At 43.3% G+C, this 27,380-nt stretch overlaps 1 protein-coding gene and 1 long non-coding RNA gene across 2 annotated transcripts in view; one reads left to right on the top strand and one right to left on the bottom strand.

Moving 5' to 3' along the window:
* LOC120915680 overlaps positions 1-728 on the bottom strand; it is an 84,832-nt gene extending 84,104 nt beyond the window's left edge. The window contains exon 1 of the long non-coding RNA XR_005743901.1: positions 586-728. This is a non-coding gene — a long non-coding RNA (uncharacterized LOC120915680). The remainder of the gene's footprint in view (positions 1-585) is intronic.
* Positions 1-27,380, top strand: part of LOC120915679 (CXADR like membrane protein) — a 119,323-nt gene that overhangs the window by 75,612 nt on the left and 16,331 nt on the right. The gene's annotated exons all lie outside the window — the stretch shown is intronic.

Here is a 27,380-nt window from a genome sequence, read left to right on the forward strand (position 1 = left end):
CAGTGGAACCTCGGATTACGAGCATTATTCGTTCCAGGAGAATGCTCGTAATCCAAAGTACTCGCATATCAAAGCGAGTTTCCCCATTGAAGTCAATGGAAACAAAAATTATTTGTTCCGCATTGACTTCAATGGCATGCAATACCACATGCAGCCAGAGGTGGAGGGGGGGGCGCCGGAGAGCCTCGGAAACGGGCAGAAAGGCCCGAGGATACCTCGGTTGACCTTGGCAAACCTCGGAAAGACTCCGTTCCCAAGATTTGCCCAGGTCAGTCGAGCTGTCCTCGGGCCTTTCCGTACATCTCTGAACGGCGCCAATTGGCTCTGCTCTGGTTCCCCCCCACCTCAGGCCAAACACGCTACTGCACCTTTGGCCTGAATCGTGCTCGTTTTACAAGACAACACTTGCAAACCGAGTTACGATTTAAAAAAAATACAGTGCTTGTCTTGCAAAACGCTCGTTAACCGCGTTACTCGCAATTCGAGGTTCCACTGTACTTATAATGTTTAAAAAAAAAAGATGTTTTCACATCTCTGCGTTGTTTTGCCATGTGATTTGAAAAAAATAGATTTTTTGTTACTCACCAAAAATTCCCTTTCTCAGTTCATTGATGGACACTGCTCTTCTGCATCTCCACCAGGGCGTTTTATATCGCCACCTAAAGGAATAAGACATTATTCACTTAAAGAAGAACTGCAGTCTGCTCACATGATTTTTGATAAAAACGTCTTTGCCAGTTAGCTGTCTGCTGAAAACAGATCACAGGAGTGTAGAACGAACTGCATGCCTGTGATCCAGCTTTGATGAGCTTTGGCTGTACTTCTCGTTTAAACTGCAGCCTGCTAATTTTTGTGGCCAAAACAAGCATATGAAGATGCAAACACATCAACGTTGTTAAAATTTTGTAAGCGTGTGCACAGAATACCAGGTGACCACCTTGCAAACCTAAGACACAGACTCCTACCCAGCCCAGGAGGCAGTAATCGCCCTGGTGGAGTGCGTCATAACAGGAAAGAGAGGAGCCTGCCCCTTAATAGTGTACGCCTGAACAAGGGTCTGTACTCCTGAACACTAGGCATGAGAACTGGATTGCCTATGGCAGAGAGTGGGTTTTATACTGGAGTGGACTGCCCACAGGTGGTGCTATGTTCTTTTCTGTCTAGTGTCCTACTCCTGTCCTACTCCTGTAGGTGTTGCTATAAAACGCTTTGGTCAAGATTCAGAAGAGCTGTGTTTGCCAATGAGCAGAAGAGAAATATTATGACCTGTCTGATTTTCTTTTCTTTCTAAAGAGTTATGAGGTGTGTGGAATAGCATGATGCATAACAACATGTATTAAAAATTGCTTTAAAAAAAAAAGCAGCTGATTTGCTGATGCATAGTTGTGAATGGACCCTTACACCATGCCATAGAACACAATAGCTTTGAGGGAACCTGTACTGAGAGAACTGCAGAAAATGCTAGTTACCTGGCTTTCTCTGGATTTGATACTTTAAAGCAGAACTCCCAATTTGAAAAAGATGCCTAGGAACCAATAGCAACCGGCCATTAGGGGTATCAAAGCGCTGCCACCTCTATCCACAGCTGCCATCCATGACCGCTATTTTGAGAAGACACCACCACCCCCTATTCATGCGTCCGACCCCTTTCAGGATGCCAAATGCGTGAATCTCTTTTGTGGGGTGTGTTTTTTTGAAACACCTGATTAGAGCCAGAGGCTCTAACAGGCTTCAAAATAGGGTGGGCTAGGAGTGCAGAGCATTGCACCAGGAGCCCTCCCAGGTGTTACAACAGCGAATAAATATTTGCTATTGAAACACTGATCCTCAATCCTGCCAATCAGAAGCAGGTCTGAGACCCGTTTTCCAATTGACCGACAAGAGAAGAGTCCCAATTGACTGCCGAGGAGGAAGGAGGTAATGAAAGCTGCCGCAATGCCCGTGGAGAGCAGGGGAAGGTAAAGCCGTCTCTGCCGCCAAGCAAGGGAAGCCGTCGGTGAAGCCTGGGAAAAGCGCTGCCCACCATAGTAGTGCACCAGACTCACCCATCCGATCAGGGGTGGAACTGTTTGTCACCCCCCCCCCCCAAAAGAAAATTACCACAGGCTGCAACTGCTAGAAACAGAAAAGAAAAAAACTGTTTGCTACAATACTAACCTTTAATCTGGAGCTGTGATATGTATAATTTCCTTCCACCACTAGATGTCATTAGTCTTCGAGATCAAACAACAGCCAGCATTCTAAAACTCTAGGCAGTCATGGACCCAACTCCCATGTGACAGCATCACTGGGCTCAGGGTACTCCTGAACTGAGTGGTACCCCACATATTGCTCAGTCTGGACATGGTCATTCCTCCCAGACTGAGCAATATGTGGGGTACCACTGGATGCCACTAAGGAAAAAAAGAAGAACTTAAAGACTGCAGCATAAAGTGGTGGTGGTGGGAGCTTCAGGAGGGAGGGGGGCTCAGCCAAAGTTCAATTGTTAGTCCCCGACCAGCATAGGAATGCAGTAAGTGACACAACAGCTAATTTCAATAGTTGTTTCGGGTCAGTGACCCACATCAATTTTCTGAAAAATGTTCAGAAGGAGAGGTCAGCAATGGCAGGTTACAGATTTCTCTCTATGTTTATCATATGATGAGAGTCATGCAATGCCACATGAAATTACTGCCCATTCTGGACATTTCCTCAGCTTATCACAGTTTCCCAAATTATTCTTTAGTGATCAGGTTAGTTAACAGCTTCCACATGTAGCTATTTATCCACAATGCTGCTCACTTGGGTCTCATTAAGGTATTAATTAGAAATGAGGAGGGCACAGAGGGAGTCTTTATATTTGCTGCTATTCGGGCAAAGTTTCAAAAAACCGAAAGGATAATAATACCGGCCGATGAAAATACTACCCCTCGGCCCCTAAACACTTAATTTTAGAAGAGAATTTAGGAATACAGACTGCCTACTGCATTCTGCATGGATGAAAGTCGGGGATAGGAAGTGAAATTTCTGCTCAGTGAATTTTGACAAAGAAATCTCAGGTGGGAAAAACAGACTGTTACCCATAAATTGTTCAAATTCACAGTTCTCTGCACTTTCAGAGGTAAATGTTAAAAACTGTCCATAACACGTAACCTGAAAATATGCAAGGATACTGGAAACGATTGATTTCAGTCCTCACACATCAAATGGAACTGTTTTATCTCTTAAAGTGGTTGTTAAGCCACTCTTACTTGTATACACCATCAGCACTGCCTCCTATTGTAGTATCCCCCTATGTGTGTGATTTGTAAAAATAAGTTCTGCAAATACCTAATTTCACTGCCGAGATTGCAATCACATGACTGTCCAGCTTTCTCCATTCCTCCTCTGAGAGATGCAGCGGGCGGGGATGAGATTCCTCTGCTGATGTCAGTCTGGAGGGGAGGAGGAGAGGAGGAGATAGCTAGCTGGTCATGTGATCGCAATCTTGGCTCTTAAATGAGGTATCAGTGCTGATGGTGTATACAGGTTAGTTTAATGAGAGCAGCAGAAAGGGGAGGGAGAGGAGGACACAGGAGCAGAGAGGAGAGCAGATAGCAGGCTGCTGATGACAGAGGCACGTAAACTGACCACAGTGTCTGGTCTCAGCAGCCATGATACACTGTTGTGGTCAGTGGGGAGAAACTGGCAGGATCAGCCAGGCTTTTTTAGGTGTTACAGGAGGCCAAATGACACAGGGCAAGCACTGTGTCATATACCATGCTTTAATGGAGCAGGATCTATTTTATTTTTTGGGTTAACAAATGTTTTAAAATAGCAGCATTGGAACTTTACCCCCTTAAGGGAAAGCATGGTGACACTGATTGCATTTTTATATGCAGCCAGCAGGTGGAACTCACAGATCCTTTTCATATTTTCTAGTATCTCCATTGCTCTTCTTTGTGGGAAGACCTATTATTACAGAGCTCAACAGCTCAAGCCGATACTTACACAAACATGAGTAAGGGTCAGAGTAGTGACTCATCCCTTCTTTCACATGGCTCCAGCTAAGGTTTCAGTTGGAGACATAATTAACTAGGCTTCCCGCATCATAATGGTACAGGAAATTGGCATGAGTGGTATGTGCCACATTAACAAAGGAGATATGTCAGGTCTATCTGTGCCACTTGCATCAGTTTCTATTTCAGTGAAACTGGCGCAGGGTCAGCACCTTATTAACAAAGGAATTGCGGTGGTTGTCAAAATAGAGAATTGCTAAAGATTCATACCAGATCAGACCTGGAGTACAGAATATGAACTGCCAGTAGAGGACTCAAATGCCTCTCTCTGCCCATGCAGTGATTACAATACGCAAGCAGAGCCTGCACTCCTTAGACCTCATTCACACTTAGGGCCGTTCGGGTCCGTCTGCATCGCTATGGAGTGTCGGATGTCAGCGGAGACATGTCCGCTGACATCCGACCCGATCCACTAAAAACAGACGTATGGGGGCCACGTCCCCATCCGTCCATGCGTATCTGATCGGGTAAGATCTGATGAAAACGGACATGCTGTCCGTTTTCATCAGATCGCTCCATAGGGAGACAGTGGTGCCCGACAAGCCCCTCCCCGCTCAGTGAGCAGAGAGGAGCTTGTCATCCGTCGGCTCAGCGGAGATCTGCGGACTGATCTCCCTCTGAGCCGACGTAGCCGACGTAAGCCCTGGTTCACACTGGTGCGATTTGACATGTCAAATAGGTGGCATTTGCGGCGCAACACCGATTTAAAAAAGTGGTTTCTGTACTACTTTTTGCGATTTCAGGTTGCGATTTCCATTGATATCTGTGCAGAAACCCGCACAGATGTCTGTAAATTGGGACTGACATGCGGGAGTGAAATCGTGCGAGTTCAGCTGAACTCACATGGCTTCATTCACGCAGCTCAGTGTGAACCTGGGCTTAAAGCAGAAAATTGAAAGGCCACATCCATATGAAAGTTTCATATAAATATAAAAAAGGGGGAGGGGCAATAGTAGCCCACAGGTCAGATTTTAAGGGCACAATGAGCAGTGGAGAGTATACACAATTATTACAATGTTTATTTATCACGGTACATGGTACAAAAAGAACATTTGGGAGAATTAAAAAAAAGCATATATATAAAATACATGATAAAGAGTGAGCCCCTGTTTGTCAACGCATTTCGCTGTCTAGCTTAGTCAGGACACATTCAGGGATTGTTGGAAAAGGAAACAGGTCTCACTATCTTGTGGAAAGAAGGAGTCCGTGTGAGATAATCTTACCCATGGAATTTCAGAAGATCACCTCCGTTGGTGTATCAAATATTCAAAATAGTCAGGGGAGCCAGTAGCTCATACGCCCCATATAGCAGGTTCTGATGTTACGTTTATTCCCAAAAATTTGGTGATGAGCATGCATCTTTTCTCCTGGGGGGTATACCGGATGATTTTGTTAGCCACAATGGCTTCAAGGGTCTGGACCCTACTGGACTTTGCGTCGGTTTTCTGCTTTCCTGCTTCAGGGGTCATACATATGGAACTGACCTAAGGGCTATAGATTCCATTTTAAGGAAGTATATACTGACCTCAGAATCGATTTTTCCCATATATTTTTGGGAATAAACAACATCAGAACCTGCTATATGAATGAATGAATGAAAAACTTATAAAGCGCGGCGCATGCGAACTGAATCGCTTCTGGGCGCTAGTTGTTCGTGTCTCATGACATCAAAAGAGAAGAGTTTTGATCTGTCTTCTGAAAGTCAGGTGGTTTTCCTCCAACCGAATGCTGGTTGGTAAAGCGTTCCATAGTCTAGGACCCTGAAAAGCAAACCTTCTTTCTCCTTTGGACTTGTATTTGGTTTTTGGTACCCTATGGGTATATGGGGCGTATAAGCTACTGGCTTCCCTGAATATTTTGAATATTTGATACACCAATGGAGGTAATCTTCTGAAATTCCATGGGTAAGATTATCTCACACGGACTCCTTCTTTCCACAAGATAGTGAGACCTGTTTCCTTTTCCAACAATCACTGAATGTGTCCTGGCAAAGCTAGACAGCGAAACGCGTTGACGCACAGGGGCTCACTCTTTATCGTGTATTTTATATATATATTTATATTCTTTTTTATAATTCTCCCAAATGTTCTTTTTGTACCATGTACTGCGATAAATAAACATTGTAATAATTTTGTATACTCACCACTGCTCATTGTGCCCTTAAAGTCCGACCTGTGGGCTACTGTTGCCCCTCCCCTTTTTTTTTTATATCAAGCTTAAAGCAGAAGGTAAACAATATTTTTTCAAAACTGTCGGTCCTTTGTTTATAGTGCAAACAATAAAAAATGTAGATGTGATCAAATACCATCAAAAGAAAGCTCTATTTGTGGGTAAAAAGGACATACATTTTATTTGGGTACAGCATCACATGACAGCGCAATTGTCAGTTAAAGTAACGCCACAAAAATGGCCTGGGGGGTAAATCTTCCGGAGGTCACAGGGCAGCAATAACCCAAACAACATCACAGCTACAATAAAAAAATATATATAATAATTCAACCTGCACAGCATTTTTTATGATCTTTAGTAGAATTCTTCGGTTTCAGATGGGTACATGACAGCTTTTATGCAATTTTCTATTGTCGGTTCGTATCTACTATTGTCCTATGGCAAGCTAAGTATCACAATGGATATCAAAAGGGATTTATAAGAGTAATATCTTGGCTGTTACAGAAACAAATTACACTAGGAGTGCCTGACTGCCGGTCCTATTTTTCTTTCATGATACTGTGCTGCACAAACTGTACACATTTCAAAGCGAACAAGAAACACATTAGTGGTCTAGAGATTGGAGGTTATGGAGTCTTAGAAACATGGCTGTTTTATTTGCAATAGTGATTTAATTTACAAAGAGACCAGTGACAACTCGTTAGATATAAAATTAACACTGAAGTTTAATCTCCTTATATTTTTACTTTTCTGATCACTTATAAAAAAAGGGGACAAATGTATTTATAATGCTTTTTATATGTATACAGACAAATGTTTACATTTTTAATTTTTTTTAACTAAATAGGTTGTTCTACAAGGTGAGGGTTTACATATACTTGAAGGTAGATCATGGCTGGTGGTTGGGGCCGGCAGGGTGCTGTACATAGCTCCTCTCAGGAATCATGAGCCCCGAGGCAGGCAGTGAATTGACAGTGGGTTAAACATTTTATTGTTCATTCCATTGTAGTGGAAGCATGCAAAGCCTACTTAAAGGGGAGCCCCCTACAAAAACTAAAAGTCAGCAGCTACACATACTGTAGCTGTTGTCTTTTAATATTAGGAAACGTACCTGTCCTGGAATCCAGCGATGTCTTGACCACAGTCGATGCCTCCATCGGCTGTCGGGTGCTACCGCCACCATTGCCGGTAAGGTAACCTGGCAGTGAAGCCTTGCGGCTTCACAGCCAGGTCCCTACTGCGACTGCGCAAAGCGCACTGTGCTCTCTTACTGGCCCGGCAGCAGGGAAAGGAGCCAGGAGGAAGAGGGGGGCTGAACCTCTGACATACCTCGCTGCGGCGAGGTCCGACTGAGGTGGGGACAGGGTACCTGTGAAAAACAGGTCCCCTTTCCCCTCCGAAAGGTGTCAAATGTGGCACCGGATGGGGGGAAGAGACAGATAAGTGGAAGTTACACTTTTGGGTGGAACTCTGCTTTAAGAGAGGCAGCTCTGCTCTGAGGCTGGGTTCACACTTATGCAAATTGGATGTGGCTTTCTCTGCATCCAATTCGTATAACAGGAGATTGTGACTGGTTCTCAATGGAGCCAGAAGGGTCCTGTCCATCTTTGGCTCAGGGTCCTGTACGTCTCGCTCACCGTTGCAGGTCCTGAATTAGGACAACATTTTTGCCTGAATTCGGGACCTGAAATATTGAACAAGGACGCGCCGGACCCCATGCTGTGCCCTGCCTCAATTCAAGAGCACCTCATCACAGGAAGCTGAATTAGGTGAACACTACCGGCAGCATCAACAGGCATTTAGGGGACTTTGCAGTACTAAGAGAACGCTGTGAAGCCTCGTACACGCGACTGAGGAACTCGACGGGCGAAACACATCGTTTTCCTCGTCGAGTTCCTTGTTAGGCTGTCGAGGAACTTGACAAGGCAAGTTTCTCCATTCCCATTGAGGAAAAAGAAGACATGCTCTCTTTTTGTCTCGACGGGATCCTCGACAGTTTCCTCGTCGAAAAATGTACACACCACCGGTTTCCTCGCCCAAAAAAAAATCCCAGCAAGCTTCTTGCTGGTTTTTGCTGAGAAACTCGGTCGTGTGTACGAGGCCTTAAGGCAGATGCACTTAATAAATTATGCAGTAAATCTAATTAAATGAAAGGCCGTAACTCAGTAAATGCATTTCTAGCTGCAAATAACCATATACAGTATTTAACAACATTACAATTAAATGGCCAGTTGGTTTCCTTACTAGGCGGTCGGACATACCTGTATGTTTTTTCAGTTTTCTTTTGTGTGCATGCACGCTGTAGTGAGATTTTAAAATGACATTGACCACCGATGATTGTGGGATTGTTGGGGGGGGGGGGGGGGTTAAAGTGTTTTAGGCTTAGCCATGACAGCTAGTCACTGCACACAATGCAACTTTCCTGCAATGCAAGTTTGACCTTTCATCCTCCTAACTTTCTTTCACTAATAACAGGAGACTGGTATGTGGCTTCAGTGGCCAACTTTTAAAGGGTAACGCCGACCATAAATGGTTCGAATCTCAGCTGGTTCAGCAGAAACCAGCCAACATTAGAACCATGTATGGGCAGGCTAAATGTACCCAAGTTGGGTACAATCAGCCTGATGGATTTTACATGCAATTATTGCTAGCGGCTGTTATAGTTGCAAGACATAATCACTATGTTCTCCAGCCGGGACAACACAATGGCTCCACTGGACGGATTCCCCTGTAAGCACTGTCTGTGTTGATGGGAGAATCAAGCAATTTTATTTCTTGCAACCTTGGTTGCAGGAAAGAAAGTGGCTCCTTCTATGGTTGGCCTTTATTTGTTTTTTTCTGTCTGACTGTTATGATACAGCTGTTTTGGGGCGACAGTGCTAAAATATTTGCTTGGAAGCCAATAACAATCACAGCTGACTAACGGCTTTCTGACTGCAGCAACTTCAGATATTTATGACATAGGCCTCGTACACACGACCGTTTTCCTCGACAGAATCCATCAAGAAACTTGGTGGCAGAGCTTTTTTGCCGAGGAAAACGGTTGTGTGTATGCTTTTCATTGAGAAAACAAGTTCTTTTTTTCCTCGACGGGAGTCCCAGAAACACGTTCGTGTGTATGCTAAGAAACCCGCACATGCTCAGAATAAAGTATGAGACGGGAGCGCACCTTCGGTAAAAGTAGGGTTTGTAATGGAGATTGTAACGCTGTAACAGTCTGAAAAGTGCAAATCGTCTCTTACCAAACTTTTACTTAACACGCAGTAACATGAGATTAGCAAAAGCAGCCCCAAGGGTTGTGCCAGTGGAATCGAACTTCCCCTGCCGTCGTACGTGTTGTACGTCACCGCATTTGAGAACGAGGAGATTTTGTCTTGACCGTGTGTACGCAAAGAAAGCTTGTAGAGTTTCTCGACAAGCCTAACAAAGAACTCGTCGAGGAAAACGATGTCTTTTCCGACGAGTTCCTTGGTCGTGTGTACGAGGCCATAGAGAGCAATGGAGCATATGAAAGGTAAACTGTCATTTTTACTATGCAGGCATTTTGCATATTAAGTATCTTTCCATCATAACAGCAGAAATAAAATTATGTATACAGACAGACAAAATAGATAAACAACCCAAGTCAGAACAAAGTAGAATATGAGAGAGACAGTAGGACCTAAAGAGCTACTTTACTGAGGAAGACCATGTTATATTTGCAGAATCAGACCAGTTTAATGCCTCATACACACGATCGGATTTTCTGCAGACAAAGCGTAAAACTTTTGTCTGAAGGGAGTTGGCCAGGAACTTGTGTTGCATACAAACGGCAAAGAATCGTCGGCCAACAAACAGGAAACAATGTGGTTTTCTAGCTCTTTAGCCCCACCCTTTGGGCAACTTCTGCTTTATGTGATGAAAAAAAAAAACATTTTCTGTGAAGTAAAAAACGACGTTTTTGAAACTTCAATTTTCAAAGACGAAGTTGCCTACACACCATCGTTTTTTCACAATGCTCTAGCAAAGCGAGGTTACGTTCACCACGTTTTTCCATTGAAGCTCGCTTCATAACTAGCTTCTGGGCATGCGCGGGTGTAAAAACGTCGTTTTGAACGCCTTTTTTTGCTACACACGGTCAATTTCTGTGAAGTAAAAAACGACGTTTTGAAAAACGACACATAAAATTGAAGCATGCTTCAATTTTTTTTTGTCGTTTTTCACAAGACATAAAACGGCGTTTCCCCCCACACACGGTCATTTAAAGTGACGTTTTTAAAAACGTCGTTTTTTTTCATCACATAAAGTGATGGTGTGTACGTGGCATTATGGTGAGCATTGCTTCTGAGTATGCTTGTTTGTACTTTGGTGTTTTGTCCGATGGACTTGTGTACACAGGATCGGAAAATCCGACAACACACAATTGTCCGATCGAGCGTACAAACAGTCGGATTTTCCGACAACAGCCTGTCAGCACACAATTCCTGTTGGATAATCCGATCGTGTGTACTAGGCTTAACAGTGTAGAACTCCCTCAGAACCAGAGCACTCTCAGTCTTTGGATAAATGCTCAGTGATTCTTCACCATCCTTTCTCCAGCCTGGAAAAAGAACATTACACTGTAACATGCAATTTATAGAGGTGCAATAAAGGCTGAGTGCCACCAGGGAGCAAAGGGTTTCAAAACAGTTGGAGATGAAAAGCAAAGCAGAGATTTATAGAGTTCAGTAGGCTGTGAACCCATTCCGGTTATCTATTCATACTATTTTCTCTCATTTATATGTGGTGCAGAATACAAAATAATTTACTAACACACTGTAGAAAAAAATTGGATTTCAATATTTTTAGATCTTTATGTCATAGAGTGAGCATGTCTTAGATGAGAAGTAAACAGGTTTATTCCAGTAACAGCTATTAAAGCGGTTGTAAATATTCAGGATAAAAAAAAAGTCTCCCTGAAAGGTAAAGCCAAAATGTGCTAGCATGCATTGCATACTAGCACATTATTAAATACTTCCCTTGAAACAAAGCCCCCCAGGGGCACACTGTCACATATGCAGAGGCTTTCATCTTCACCCAGTTTTTCCTCCGCGTTTCCTGGCTGCAGCCGCTTGAATGGCCGAGCAGCAATAACATTACTCCTGCACGTGCGCACAGAAGTCGCGGCCGCAGCAAGATGCTCTGAAGGAATGACACGGGTATGCCGTTCCTTCCGAGTGCATGTTCCAGTGATGTCACCGGCTGCTGCTTACTAGAATATCTCCAAAAGGGTGTATGATTAGGAAATAGAAATTTTACTTTTTTAGGTAAGCTTTATTATAAGAATACCTAGTAAGTGATCCTGCACTTCCGGGTCTGGGGCATGCACGCGCGCCGCTGACGACCTGCCCCTGCTGTGAGCCAATTAGTGGGTCTAGTTTTTCTATAAAGGAGAACTTACCCCTAATGCATTGATATATGTGCATTGCTGTGCCATTTATTCTAAAAGGCATCATACAACACATACATACACATACAACGTATATAGTACTCCCAGGATAAATGGTGCTTTTTGGGTTCATTGTGTGTGTAGACAGCTCATTAAAAATTATGGTAATGCTGTGCAACAATGAGAACAGGTTTTCCTTGTACTTCTATAATGTTACTCTTTGGCCTATTCAATGGTTCACACATCAAACCGTACAACAAATTACTGTTCTGATTGCTAAATGCAGCAAAGTTCTCACTTTCATCCTTTGCAAAATGGAAATAAGATTGTGATTGGCTGCCCTGGGCACAGGTCAAAGTTACAATTGTAGACACTTTGATAAATAGGTCCAATTAACTACTAATAATGCAAAAAATCAATGAGCTCCAATAAAGACACCAGAAATGAGCGCAAATAAAAAAAAAAATCAATGTGGACACAGATAAGCGGTAGATGTTAACGGTTTGTTTACACAGTGAGAATGTTATGGCGCAGCACATATGCTCAGATCTCATCATTTGCAGAACATACATATTAAACACTGACATGTCGAATATTTCCCCCACGGCTGGCTGCCTCTCCAGAAGAACCTCCAAAGGAAACAAACATTCCATGCCTTTAATAGAGAGACTGCAGCCAAAGAAGATGTTTGGCCGGTGAAAAGGATGTTCAACCCTTTAAAAATACTGAATTGCACTCGGTTACAATACATTTTAAAAAATGGCCAAGAAGAATCAGACTGTGTGTAGCAGGAGAAATCTATCCACTCTCATAGGTAAACTAACAAAAAAAAAAGAAATGCAGCTCATTGGCACCTCCTGGATGGAAGGATGTGGTTTTCCATTTATAAACTTGGCAGTGACATCTTACACAAGTGACGGGTCTGGCTGATGTACAGTAAAAACACAGATGACATATTGCAGCAATAGTAAATAGATTAACCATTTCTGTACTCAGAAGGAACAATATGATGGATGGTGATAAACCTGCTCCAGTTAGTGTCTCAAAAGTACAGTCTGCATGCCTGGCTAAATGACACCAATATCCCTAGCAACCAAGCAGGGAACAGAAATATATTTCACACTGCTATGTACAAAAAGAGAGTAGGGGATGACTGAGCAATTCCATTAAATTCTGGATTTCAGAGTGCTTTGAAAAACATACAGTACATCAGTACTAAACTTCACCTTTCTCAAAGTAAAAAAAAATAAAAGAAAATTAGATCTCACTGTAATACTCACCTCTCCAGCGCTCTCTAACTTGTGCTCAGAGGTAATGTTAGCAATGCTAAATGCATTGGAGAAAAAAAAACGACGGGAGGTCCCCTCTCCAAATCCATATCAGACCCTTATCCGAGCATTCAGCCCGGCAGGCCAGAAAAGGGGGGGATGAGAGAGCAGGGGGACAAGAGTCTCTTCCCCACAAACCTGGGCTGTGGTTATGGGGGTCTGACAGTTCTTATATAGCTATGGGGTGTGGCCATGCAGGGACCTATCCCGGAGAGACCTTGCCCCGTTGTGACGTCACGGACTCGGGCATGATGGGTTTGTGATGTCACAAGGGGCGGGGTCTCCAAGTGCCCTATCCGTGCTGCCCAAAGCACCCCCCATGTTAAGGGCATGTGGTTTGGCATGGTTGCTCGCCCCACCTTTCCTAACCTGCCAGGCTGCATGCTCGGATTTTGGGAGGGACCCCCACGCTGTTTTTTTTTTTTCTTTTTTGGCACAGAATTTCCCCTCATAATCTATACCAGACTTATGGTATGGTTTGGTCTTGGGGGGCATCCCAAGCCCCCATTTTCTTGCCATGGAGTTCTGACTCAAAAGGCCTGGTATGGATTTGGGGGGGGGGGGGGGGCAATGCAATTTTTTTCATAAATTCGGTGTGAGGTTTCATCCATTCCAGAGCCAAAGGAATTGCTTTGATTGGTCAAAGGACAAGTCACAATCATTGGGATGGCTCCACTTTATGCAAAAGCAACAGAGCCAGTCTTAGCAGCATTGTCAACCTGTGAAGAGGATAGTGTAAGATGAACTATCAGATTCGAATGGACTTGACTAACAAAAAGATGAACTCCAGGTAACAATTTTTAAGCAGTTACAGCAACATTTTTTTTCTTTTGGAATAAAGGTTTTACATAGATTAATAAAATCTGACCATTGAAGGCACCCCTGTCAATGTTAAATAGTTTGTCTCAACCCTCTAATTGCCACTTTGCTGGACAGCTTGATCTGTTAGACCCCTTGCATGAGGGGCCCTCCAGCTGCAGTGTGACCCTACTGGCATTTTAATGTGCCCAAAAGGGACTGGTGCAGTGTCCAGTCCCACTGCAGGCAGCCTGTCAAAGTCTATAGCAGGCTGCAGCTGGTATTCCAGACCTTCGTCCCTGAATGCACAGGGCCCTAAACAACAGTACTGCTCAGTACAGCATCCGGCCCTATCCAGCTGCAACGTACCATGACTTGCCTGCAGCAGGGCTGGATGTGGCACCTGTCACTCCCAGGTGCACTAAAACTCCAGGAGGAATGCACTGCAGGATGTCCAAGGGGCCTTGAAGGAAGTTCTAAACTAAAAGACACAGACAGGATCATCAGGCTAAAAAAAAGCTTAAAAAGGAAAACAAATGCAGCCACTGATTGGTAACCTACAATATATAATTTGTTTTGGCTTTTGGGTTTAGATATTCTTTAAAGTATCCCTGCCAGTAGTGCAAACTTTGCTCACTGTATTTGAATAAAGGAATTCAATATGGCTCCAGAAATTAAATATTCCCGGCACTCTTGTCCACCCAACTGCCACCACAATTCATATGCTAACAGATAGAGTCGCACTGCCAGAGTGGAGTCTTTATAATATGGAATAAAAAAAATTGTATATTCATCTGCAAGAGTGTCACCTCTGTAATGGTCTTGTGGGAGGGGATGGACTCACAAACTACTGCTAGGAAATGTCACCATTTCAGTTCCCAAGAGATATAGGATGGCTTGTTGATGATTCAGCCTAGGGCCATAGCTGACCTTGAATACACAGTGCACAGCTATCAGCAATTAAGCATCACTAGTAGCCCATCTCTCCTTCATTACACTTTTAGCTCTACAGAGCAGTGGAGAGATGCCAGTTTGAAGAGAAATGGCTGGTTTGTTTGCAGGACCACCATATCTAAAAGGGAATTAGATCTGCAAAATCAGAGGAAAATAAGAGACTGGCAGGCCTGGAGTATTGACCTCACGTGGACACTACCAGTCAATGGAAAAGCAAAACAGACCTTCTACTTAAAGGATATACCTGTATAATGGAACCTGCCATTGTTGAGCTCTCCTTAAAATCCCGGTTGCCTGGCTATTTTGCTAACCCCCTTGCTTCAATACTTGAAGTCACTAACCCATAAGAATGCAGTTAGGCTATGTTCACACCTGTGCATTTTGCAATGCGTTTTCAGTTATGCAGAAACACGCTACACTCCATTTAACATGATTTCCTATGTTCACATCTTTGCGTTTTCAACCAGTGTGTTTTTTGGAAAAGGGTCAGAGTCTTTTTCTCCCACAGCAGGTTGCTTCTTTGGTTCCATAGAATTTAATAGAAAAAGCATCAGAAACGCATCATAAATGCAGTGCTTGTGTTTTTGAAGCGTTTCCGCTGCGTTTTTGTTAGTTTCTCCTGCATGACAACAGACACCTCCCAAAAACATAAAATACTAAAGGGATAAAAAAAAACATAAAAAATGGGTTAAGGAGCTGCGGTGGCTCAACGCGATTGGCACTGCGCTGACAAGCCATTCACCTCTGCAGCTAGAGGTTCGGATCCCGGTCTCGGCTACATGTGAATTGAGTTTGGTGGTCTCAGCCCGGCTCCCGGTGGGTGTGCTATGCGAGGTAAGCCTGCCCTTAGTACGCCCACCCCCCTCCCACATAAAACAACCACACTTACACGCACTTGAAATTGGGTTAACATGCAAGCACTTTGACCACGCGGTCTCTAAAAAAGAGAGGCTGGTTGAGCGGGCTAGATCCTCTCACTCACTTATAGGGAGTCCCTCTGCCCCGTTGGGCTTCAAAGCGGAGCAGGTAGGGCGGGCTGTGTGGGAGGACCCCCTCACACACCCACCATTGCCACCCGGGGCATGGAGAAAGGTGGCAGATTGCCTCTGGGGGAGGCCTGCCTACTCCCAACTCCTGCAGTCTGGTTCCTCTCTCGAGTAGACGCACAAAAATACACTTAAAAAAAAAAAAAATGGGTTAAAGAAAAAAAAAGAAAAACGCACTTGGAAAACACATCAAAGGCAACATGCATAGGTGTGAACCTAGCCTTAGAGACTAATTCAAGATTAGGGGCTTGGTAAATATTGAGTATTAACCTCCAGGTAACTAGCATTTTCAGCTGTATTCATCAGCCTAAAGGTGGAAGTGGTGGGTGTGTCCTCTAATAGATTCGGCACCTCATCCATGTACAATAGGTAAAAAGTGAAGGAAGGGATGGAGGGATTATAACGGTGCCTAAACAAGTCACATAAACATTGGAAACAAAATTAAATGAAGACAACATTTTATTCAACTCAGTTGCGTAAGAATGAAGGTAATGATTCATAAAAGATATACACTGAATTGTATTGAGTATAACACAATATCCCAACATGTTTCACCAAAACATTGGCTTCTTCAGGGGTGTGAAATTCATTCAGTGTAGTAAATATAGTCAATAAGAAAAAACACAATATTGGTAAAATTGCATACAGTAATTTTCAAAATAAAGCTGAAGATTAAAAGATGTCAGAACGCAAAGGGTCCAATTATGGTGGCCTCAGACACAGACCCAATGCACACAGACGCCTGCACCTACCCCAGAGCCAGAAACCACGATGTCCAAGGGCGGCAAACAGAGACAACAACAAAAGAGTTTTCATTCTCCCCTGATTGTCCTATGAGTATGCAGGACCCCTGACCCTCTGTCTGGACAGCGCTGATTGGCCCTCTGTTGATCACATGCACTCTCCCAAGAGAAAAACAACTCTCTAGCAATACACACCAAACTGAGCATGGGCTCTGTTCTATCAGGAGATGAAATGGAGACTCTGGAAGAATGGGAGCATCAGAGAATACAGGATCAAACAGCCTTTTTGCAAAATGCAGAGGATTAACCCCTTAGGTTCCACAGCGAGTATAACAAGCATGCTTTACTGCATATACAGGCTGATGTTACTATTGTGGGATTAGTAACACTTTTGAACAAGCTGAAGTTAGAAGCTGATTGGCTACCATGCACAGCTGCATCGGATGCTTTGCAGTTTTAGTAAATCAACCCCAATATCTTAATATTCCTTGTTTGATTTTAGAGATGGGTCCAGAAATCACTGATAGTAGAGCCACCTTGGGGGGGGGGGGGGCACCAACATCAGACATGCACATTTAGATATTTTAGAAATTGCTTGCCAGAATGGAGTAATTAGATGACATCCCTGCCACACATGTATGGAGGAGCCATCTGTTTCCTTGTACCTCCAGCAAACCCTTTGGGGATGGAGGAAATATATGGCTCAGTTCCAGTGGAGTCTTGTACCAGAGAGAGACAAGCGTATAGCATTTTTCCTGGAAGAATGAAGACAGTTAATTTATGTGTTAAGATAAACCATTTTCTCCATTCTTCAGCTGAGAAAGATCTTCAGGTATTGTTCTCATTTAGAGAGAAAGGTTTGTCTCTCTGGATGTCCCCTCTCTCAGCATGCAGTATAATTGGGCTACCATACGGTCGGGAATAGAGGACTGCATTAGAAAAATAGGCTTACATTTAAATTACTCTGTAAGGATAGAAATATGGGGTTGCCTTTCAGATTTTTTTTTAAGGTGCAGGTTACAGGGCTGTCATTAATGCATTGTTACCTCCAGAGTCACTACATGACCTCTGCCTTCAGACTTGTGACCGAACCGCTTGGGCCCCCCGACTAGATGCTTCTTTACGCCAACAAGCGCCTCCTGCCCTCCAAACCGTTCCGAGCAGATCGAGAGCTAATATCAGCCCTTCTTACCCCAAACATCGTACACAGACAAGATGTGAGGTAAAAACCAAAGGAATTACTTTTATTGAAACTCAGATACATACTTTATACACTACAGGAGGACACACCCCCTCCTGATCATATTACCCTAACAATACAAACTGTACACAGGAATATAATTACCATAGCTAAACAACGACCAACCATGGGCTCATAGGGGTAAGGGGGGGCGAGTGACCCCCCTGGAATCGGCAAGGGTCGCATCTGTAGCTGTGCTGACTCTCTCTGTGTTTTTGCCAGTCGGTTCCACAGCTGTTGCAAGATCAGTGTCACTGAGTTACAGAGCTCTTTACTGCCACCTCTGGCTGCTTCCTGTATGTGCACCCCCGTGTTTGCTTTGCTGCCTGTAATGTATTTTCAAAGGGACATGTGGAAACGGGACTTGGGAGAAGGAAGACCACTGTGATTTTACAAGTGGGGGCTGTGAGTACAAGTGAAGGGAGAAGGCTGTTTGTGTACAATGGGGGGGGGGGGGCAGACATATATACAGATGAGGGGGGCAGCTGAGTGCACACAGGTATGATCGGTGAAGGGGGGTGCCAGATAGAGGAAAGATCATATCATCTGTCCTGTTCTGTCCTGTATACAGCTATATACACCCATCTTCCTTCCTGCATTCCTCCATCATCACTGACTGCAGATATACATCATCTGTCCTCAATATAGAGCTGTATATACCCACCTTCCTTCCTCTATATACCAATACAATCCACCCCTTCTATATAAACATAATGTACACCCTCTGTATTGTACATTTGATCAGCACAGTGAGGCTGCATATCATGGGCACATGCCTGCGCTTTATGGGATAATGACTAAGCCCCTCCCCTTCACGACATTGTCAAAGAAGCGGAGCATAGGTGAACGTAAAATTATGCCCCCCCCATGCGACCAACATATACTAGAACAATTAAGTTACTTAAACAACTAGCCACCTGGACAATGTTGTGATTAATCAGAGATCTCATTCCCATTGCCATTCCCATTATCATACGTAGTTTGCTAGCAGACAATAGGTGAGTTAATTAGCAGTCCCACAGTCATTGCTGGAAATGTGGCACCTAGACCCTTAACATGGATCCTGGGCCTAGACTGCCAGAGTCTGTGGGCCAGATTCTCAAAAGAGATACGCCGGCGTATCGCCTGATATGCCGTCGTATCTCTGAGTCCGCCTGTTGTATCTATGCGCCTGATTCATAGAATCAGTTACGCTTAGATAACCATTAGATCTGACAGGCGTAAGGCTCTTAAGCTGTCGGATCTTAAATGCAATTTTTTTTTCCGCCGCTAGGTGTCGCCGACGTCGTTTTCCCGATCGAGTATGCAAATTAGCAAAATACGCGAATTCCCGAACGTACGCCCGACCGACGCAGTGAAGTTACGACGTTTACGTAAGATTTGCGACGCGTAAAGTTGCCCCTGCTATATGAGGCGCAGCCAATGTTAAGTATGGCCGTCGTTCCCGCGTCGAAATTTACAAATTTACGTTGTTTGCGTAAGTCGTCCGTGAATAGGGCTGGACGCCATTTACGTTCACGTCGAAACCAATGACGTCCTTGCGACGTCATTTAGCGCAATGCACGTCGGGAAATTTTAGGGACGGCGCATGCGCAGTGGGTTCAGCGCGGGAACGCGCCTAATTTAAATGATCCACGCCCCCTACCCGATCATTTGAATTAGACGGGCTTGCGCCGGGGGATTTACGCCGCCGCAACTTTACAGGCAAGTGCTCTTAAAAGTAAGCTTTTATTTTTGGTAAATTAGAATTTCTTTATTTGTTTATTGGAACATGGTATTGCGCTTTCTTTCTCTAAACAAACCAAGTATTAATGTATACGTCACTATTGGTGATGGGTTGTTATGGAACCCTGTAATGTATTTTTAATACGTGGAGCTCTTAATCAAATATAATTAGTGTCACTATACTCTGCTCTGTCATAAGACTAGAAAAATGTAGAAAGGTGGGGTGAGGGGTTTCATGTGCTTTCAGATAATGGTTATGTAAATTTGTCCGTATCCTGGATCCTCTGAACATCTCACATATGCCGCGGCTTTGACATTGACCCAAGTGATATATTTTTTTATTTTTTGTTGTAATTATTACTATACAGGAATCATGTAGTGTTGACAGTTTGTGCAGCTCTTTACAAAATACTTCCTTCTCACTTCAGTCTTACTTCCCTTTATATCTCCTGCGAATGCTCAAAATATTTTACATTGATGCCATTTTTGACATTTATAGGGTCCTGCCATTACCTTTTACTTGAAAAGCAATAAACATGATTGTGGAAAAAAATGAAGACTTATTGCAGATGTGATAGAGTTGAATAGCAGGGGGAGGAATCACTTATCTAGAAATAACAATAGCTAAGGATTGCCATACTAGAACTATTGTCATGACAAGTTGAATAAATAATACATGGCTGTTGTTTCCCACTGCAAATTGTTATTTGGATTATGAGTGATCTCTCCAGCATGTCGCACAGCTGCTGTTTTGACACATACAGTACATGGATTGCTAATCATATTATTCTACAAAAATTGAGGCATTGGATTGTGAATTTGTTGTCCATGTCCATAGCAGCATTGGGCCAGATTCAGAGAGAACTTACGCCGACGTATCTGTTGATACGCCGCGTAAGTTCTAGAATGCGCCGTCGTATCTATGCGCCGTATTCACAGTACAAGATACGCCTGAATTTTGGCTTCCTACGACCGACGTAAGTCTCCTACGCCGTCGTATCTTGGGTGCATATTTACGCTGGCCGCTAGGGGCGCTTCCGTTGATTTACGCGTCGAATATGTAAATGACCTAGTTACGCTGATTCAAGAACGTCCTTGCGCCCGTCGCAGTAAGCTAAGCCGTTTACGTAAGGCGTACGTCCGGCGTAAGTTTACCCCTCATAAAGCAGGGGTAAGTCATGTTAAGGTATGGGCGCGGGAACAGCGTCGTATTTTACGTCGTACGCATTGAGCCGCCGTATCTTAGGGAGTATATGCGACGTCATTCTGAGCATGCGCGTGCATGCGCCGTTCGATCGGCCATTCATTTGCATGGGGTCACGGTTAATTTCAATACATCACGCCCACTACATGCCTACTTTGAATTAGGCGTGCTTACTCCGGCCCATTTACGTTACGCTGGCGTAAATATGCGAGCAAGTGCTTTGTGAATACTCAGCTTGCCTCTCAATGTTACGTCGGCGTAGCGCATATTAGAAGCGCTACGCCGGCACAAAGATACGCCGATGTACCTGAATCTGGCCCAAAGTGTTTCTGGAGATTGGTTCAGGTGATATGGGCAACATGGCTTAAAGTGATTCTAAAGGCTCGAGGGTTTTTTACCTTAAAGCCTGGTATTTTTTTTTTTTCAACCCAGCAAGGCTGCATGAAAAAAATTGACAGCTCAGGAGGAGCTGCTGTGTTAACTATTTGATGTTAGTACAGCGATCTGCCCCCCCCCCCCCCCCATTCAGAACACCCCAGTCACCGTCTCAGCCATTACAATACACAGTGTTGATATACGGTGAGTTGAATAGTGTGATGTCAGTATAGTTGCCTGGCTGTTTTGTTAAAAAAAAAAAAAAAAATCGCATTTTAAAAATTAAGTGTTTTAGAACAGCACCTGCTTATTTAATGAGTTCCTGTACAGATTTACAAATAACCTAGAGGCACATTTGGAATATGCCAGCTCTATAATCTAAATTATTTATGTAAGGTGTGCATTATTCACTATAGTAATTGCATGGTTTCTGTAAATGATGGTCTGAAATGTGCAAAATTACAAAAATAAATTCAACAATGCGTTTTGCTCTGTGAGATTTCTCTATTAATTCCCCCATTAAAAATGATCACCTGTTATGTGCAGCAGCTTTACTTTTCACGTGAGCCCACGTGTGGCTTTGATTAGAGTCAATAAGCCTGTGTCATTTAATGGTCAAAGAAAAAGTCAAATGCAGGAAGGAAAAAAACACAAATTTCCTTGCTGTAGGTGATGGTGCTGTAATAATCAATAATAATGTAGAACATTCATACCTATAATGTTATACTTGTATAAGCGCACTAAAACAAGAGGCATATGTTCATCCATTTTCTGACAGCCTTTAACCACTTAAGCCTCGGACCATTTTGTAGGTAAAGGGCCAGGCCACTTTTTGCGATTCGGCACTGTGTCGCTTTAACTGACAATTGCGCGGTCCCAGACAAAATTGATGTCCTTTTTTTCCCATAAATAGAGCTTTCTTTTGGAGGTATTTTATCACCTCTGCGGTTTTAATTTTTTGCGCTATAAACAAAAATAGAGCGACAATTTTGAAAAAAATCCAATATTGTTTACTTTTTGCAATAATAAATATCCCCCAAAAATATATAAAAAATATTGGCAAAAAAAATAAATCGCAATAAGCATTTATTGATCGGTTTGCGCAAAAGTTATAATGCCAGATTCACAAAAGAGATACGACGGCGTATCTCCTGATACGCCGTCGTATCTCTGTTTCTATCTATGCGACTGATTCATAGAACCAGTTACGCATAGATATCCCTAAGATCCGACAGGTGTAATTGTTTTACACTGTCGGATCTTAGGATGCAGTACCGCGGCCGCCGCTGGGGGGAGTTTGCGTTGTAAACCAGCGTCGGGTATGTAAATTAGGAGTTACGGCGGATCCACAACGGATTTTCGCGTTCGTTACGTCGCCGCTAGTCTAGTTTCCCGTCGCAAAGTTAGTCGTTTTTTTTGGTGCCCTAACTTTATTTAGTCAGCAAGCGTATTGCTGTCTAAAGTATGGCCGTCGTTCCCGCGTCGAAATTCTAAATTTAACGTCATTTGCATAAGCCGTCCAGGAATACGGAAGTACGCTACGTGCGTCGCCGTTCAAAAAAATGATGTCACGGCGCGCAAAGCACGGCGGGAGTTAAGAAACGGAGCATGCGCAGTAGGTCCGGCACGGAAGCGCGCCTAATTTAAATGGCACACGCAAATTTAAATTGGCCCGCCTTGCGCCGGAGGCCGCCGGCGTAATTTTCATCGCAAGTGCTTGGTGAATCAGGCACTTGCGATGAAAAATTGCGGCGGTGTAACGTATCTAGGATACGTTACGCCGACCGCGATTCTACATGAATCTGGCCCATAGTGTATATATTGAATGTTTACATAGGAAGATGTACTGTATATCATAGCATTCTTTTCTGCTTTTGGGTGTGTGTGTGTGTCACTAAACACCAGCACAGCATGCCTCCTTGGCATTAAATCATTGTCTGACCACTCTGTCAGTGCATTTTATACATCTTTAGGATGAAATTCCCCCTGTGACCTTCACCTGACAGAACAACGGCTAAACAAACCTGTGCTGTCATTACTACACCAACAGCAAACTCTACTTCAGAATGCCTCATGTCTCTATAATAACTCACTGTTGTTTATGTCAAAACAAACAAACAGACCTAAATCCATCAATTTAACGTTTTTAAAAAACAAACAGTTACAGTCCGGGCATGCCAGTATTGCTAACTGTCACATTTGCGTGTGCTTTTTAGCAAATTTGAACCAAAGAGAAAACCACTAAGTCGGACTTTAGAGGCAGATTGGACCATAGTATTTTTGTAAAGAAAATGTATATTTTATTTATACATATAAAAATAAGTTTACACATGCAAAGTAGCCAAAAATTAATTTAAAAACCCATAGACAAATATATATACAGTCGGGCCAGCAATAGCCAGATACTTCCAAACTATAATTCATGTTACATAATCTCGGGTGAGTGAGCCCCTGTGAATCAACGCGTTTTGCTGGTCCGCTTCCTCAGGACACACATAGGGGTAAGTATAAAAAACAACAGGCCTAATTTGCCTGAATGTGAGTACGCATGCAAAGTCTCCCTAGGTGGGAATCGGAGTAAGAGGAATATACTGTATACCCCAAGTCATCTGATATAATCAGAGAATTAATATGGAAAAAAGAGGCATTTCCAAGGTGCATGTAAGTTGTATTGAAAACAAAAAACTGCATAAAAGAAGGTATTTGGGCATCAGAAAATACTGTCTGTGAGAGAAACAGTAGCCAGATCATGATATCCCGATGTCAATTGGAAAGCTTCAAGTAAAGGATCATTGCATATTATTATTATTATACAGGATTTATATAGCGCCAACAGTTTGCGCAGCGCTTTACAACATGAGGGAAGACGGCAGAGTTACAATACAATTCAATACAGGAGGGATCAGAGGGCCCGGCTCGTTAGAGCTTACAGTCTATGAAGTTGATTTATCAAAGATACACCGCACAAGTCCCCAGACCTGCCAAGGCCATTCAGTGCAGCCATATAACAACCTAGGTTCACCATCACTGTTATAGACACTTATTTGTAATGTTTTACATAGCTATACCTGCAAAAAGGGCCAACCTGATTGGGATCTAGCAGGACTTAATTTTCTGACAGCTGAGCTAATTTCACCTTATTCCTCAAGATCTATCTTTTACTGTACTGTCAACATATGGAGGTATGCACACACAGGTCTAAAATGCAGCATGTCCAAAATACACTAAAACCTTCATCAAAAGGACTACCTTTACAGCATTTGTTTGATACTTATGTACAGATTCAGAATTTAGGCTGGATTCACACCTATGCATTATTAGTGCTTTTTGCATTGTGCAGATTTGCACTACAGAACGTGTTTTATAGGAAACCATGTTAAATGGACTGCAGTGCAAATCTGCAAAAAGCACAAAAATTGCATAGGTGTGAATCCAGCCTTAAAGCCGAACTCTGGAAATTACAAAAAAAAATATATTTCAGTGTGGGCCCCCACTGCCAATAAGTACTGCCTACCAGTGCCACCCATCAGTGCAGCCTCATCAGTGCCACCTATCAGCGCAGCCTCATCAGTGCCTCCTCATCAGTGCCCATCAGAGCCACCTATCAGTACAGCCTCATCAGTGCCACCTATATGTGCAGCCTCATCAGTGCCCATCAGTGCCACCTATCAGTGCAGCCTCATCCGTGCCTCCTCATCAGTGTCACCTATCAGTACAGCCTCATCAGTGCCACCTATCAGTGCAGCCTCATCCGTGCCTCCTCATCAGAAGGATGAGGAGGCAGTTTTTTAAAGCGCCCGCATATGTAAACAGTGTTCAAAGCACACATGTAAGGTATCGCACGATCATTAGAGCGAGAGCAATAATTCTCCCTCCACTGATCAAAGTGATCTTGCGGCAAACCCGCCGCAGAGACCACTTTTAACTGAAAGCAGACTGCCCGCCATTTAAAAAAATACTGGGGTTATGGCAGCTATCTGCTGCCATAACAACGGTATTCATCATCAAATTACCGACGTATAACGACGGCGCGCGGTCCGGAAGTGATTAAGCAAGCCAGTATGCTGCCCAGGGCTTGCCATGTATGCAGTGTCCTTGCTGTTTTACTAAAACATGCTCACCAACAGCACAGCTTTCATAGTGCTCCAATTGCAGCAAGCAAATTGTTCATTTTTTACTTACCTGACACCTATCTGTCCAACTGTTACCTGCTAAGAAAGCAGAAAACCCACCAACAGAGCCAAGCTTTCAAAATCCTACATGTTTTAATGACAAAAAAAGACTCATTATGACATCATAAAGGTTTGTTTTCAATGAAAGGGTTTTAATGTGGCTATAATTATAATAGAATTATGTCATGAGACAAATTTACATACCAATAGAGTTTAGTGAGAGACACAGAAAGGCATAGATGAAACACTTATATGCTGGCTCAAATAAATGAGCAGCCCTTGCAGAATGGCAGCGGCGATGTCATTAGCGTTCAGTAACTTAGCAACCCTTTCTACTATTGATGTTTATAGTTGTAGCATGAAGTCATTTTTCAGGATGTCTGAAGAAAGGGAGGTCTTTAGTGTATCACAGCTGCATACAGAAGCATGGCTGGTTTTATCCAGTAAACTATATATATACACATCGTTTCGCAACCTTTTTTCAGTCACGGCAACCTTTAAAATAATGTGAAGTGTCAAGGCACCCAAGCTAATTATACCTTGTTTTTTTAGGACAAATTGGACATTGATTTGGTGGTAAATGTTAATTGATATCCCCTGATATTTATTTTTAATGATCAAAGGAAATCTGTTCCAAAATAATAACAAAAAATATTATTTTTTTACATTTTATACATATTTGTTTATGCCATTACCATGACCTATCACCAAAAATAAATAAACATTACTGCTAATGTGAATCAGGATACCATATATGTGTTCATTCTTTGTTGCTTTTACCCATAGTAGGGCCAAGAAGCAATAGTGAAAATGTTTCTCTTTTTCCCACCTATACTTACACTTGTACTGACAGTAATAGCCAGATTCAGGTATAGTTACGCCGGGGTATCAGTAGATACGCCGTCGTAACTCTGAATCCGCGCCGTCCTACATTTAAGCGTATGCTCAAACTGAGATACGCTTAAATGTTGCTAAGATACGAGCGGCGTAAGTCTTCCTACGCCGTCGTATCTTAGCTGTCTATTTACGCTGGCCGCTAGGGGCGTGTACGCTGATTTACGCCTAGAATATGTAAATCAGCGAGATACGCCTATTCAAGAACGTACGCTCGCCCGTCGCAGTAAAGATACGCCGTTTCCGTAAGGCGTTTTCAGGCGTAAAGATAAACCACCAAAAAGATGGCGCAGCCAATGTTAAGTATGAACGTCGGAACCGCCGTCGAATTTCACGTTGTTTGCGTAAGTCGATTCAGAATAGGGCTGGGCCTAGGTTACGTTCACGTCGAAAGCATTGACTATTTGCGACGTGATTTGGAGCATGCGCACTGGGATACGACCACGGACGGCGCATGCGCCGTTCGTTCAAAACGTCATTTACGCGGGGTCATGCTTTATTTACATAAAACACACCCCACCTCTTCACAATTTGAATTAGGCGCGCTTACACCGGCACATTTACGCTACGCCGCCGTAACTTAGGACGCAAGTGCTTTGTGAATACAGCACTTGCCTCTCTAACTTGCGGCGGCGTAACGTAAATTACATACGCTATGCCCGCACAACTTTGAGCGGCCGTACGTGAATCTGGCCATAAATATATAAAACCTTTTTTCTACCTAAAATGTGACCTGAAGGATGGGTTCACACCTAATACTGATAGGACTCCCAGCAGAGGTCCTGTGCGTCCCCATTTATCGTTTCAGTTCCGATTCCAGCCTGAATTTTTGGCTGAATTCAGACCTGAAACGGACCAAAAGACGCACAGGACTCCTGTGCAAATTTGAACCGGAGCCGCAGAGGAGATATGTGAACTGGCTCCATAGAGAACCAGTCAAAATCTCCTGCTATTGCAAATTGGATGAAGGGAATCCACATCCAATTTGCAATGGTGTGAACCCAGCTTGAAGCTAGCCATTCACTAGTGGATTCATTATGTTCAACCTCTGGGTTGAACCAAAGAAACAGATTTCTCCGTCAACATAAATAGCGTGGATGGATGAATCACCTCCTGACCAAATCTCCAACTCCATTTGAGGAAATGCAGGATCTACTTTTTAATGGTAAAGCAGGCACATAGGAGAAGTATGACATTTTGGGCTAACATATTGTTTAAAAAGTTTCCAAAGTCAGAAGGTATGAGAGACTCGGCTGTCTGGGACTCTCCTTCCTGAATGGCTGAGACA

The sequence above is a fragment of the Rana temporaria genome, chromosome 10, assembly GCF_905171775.1.
Source record: "Rana temporaria chromosome 10, aRanTem1.1, whole genome shotgun sequence".
NCBI lineage: Eukaryota > Metazoa > Chordata > Amphibia > Anura > Ranidae > Rana > Rana temporaria.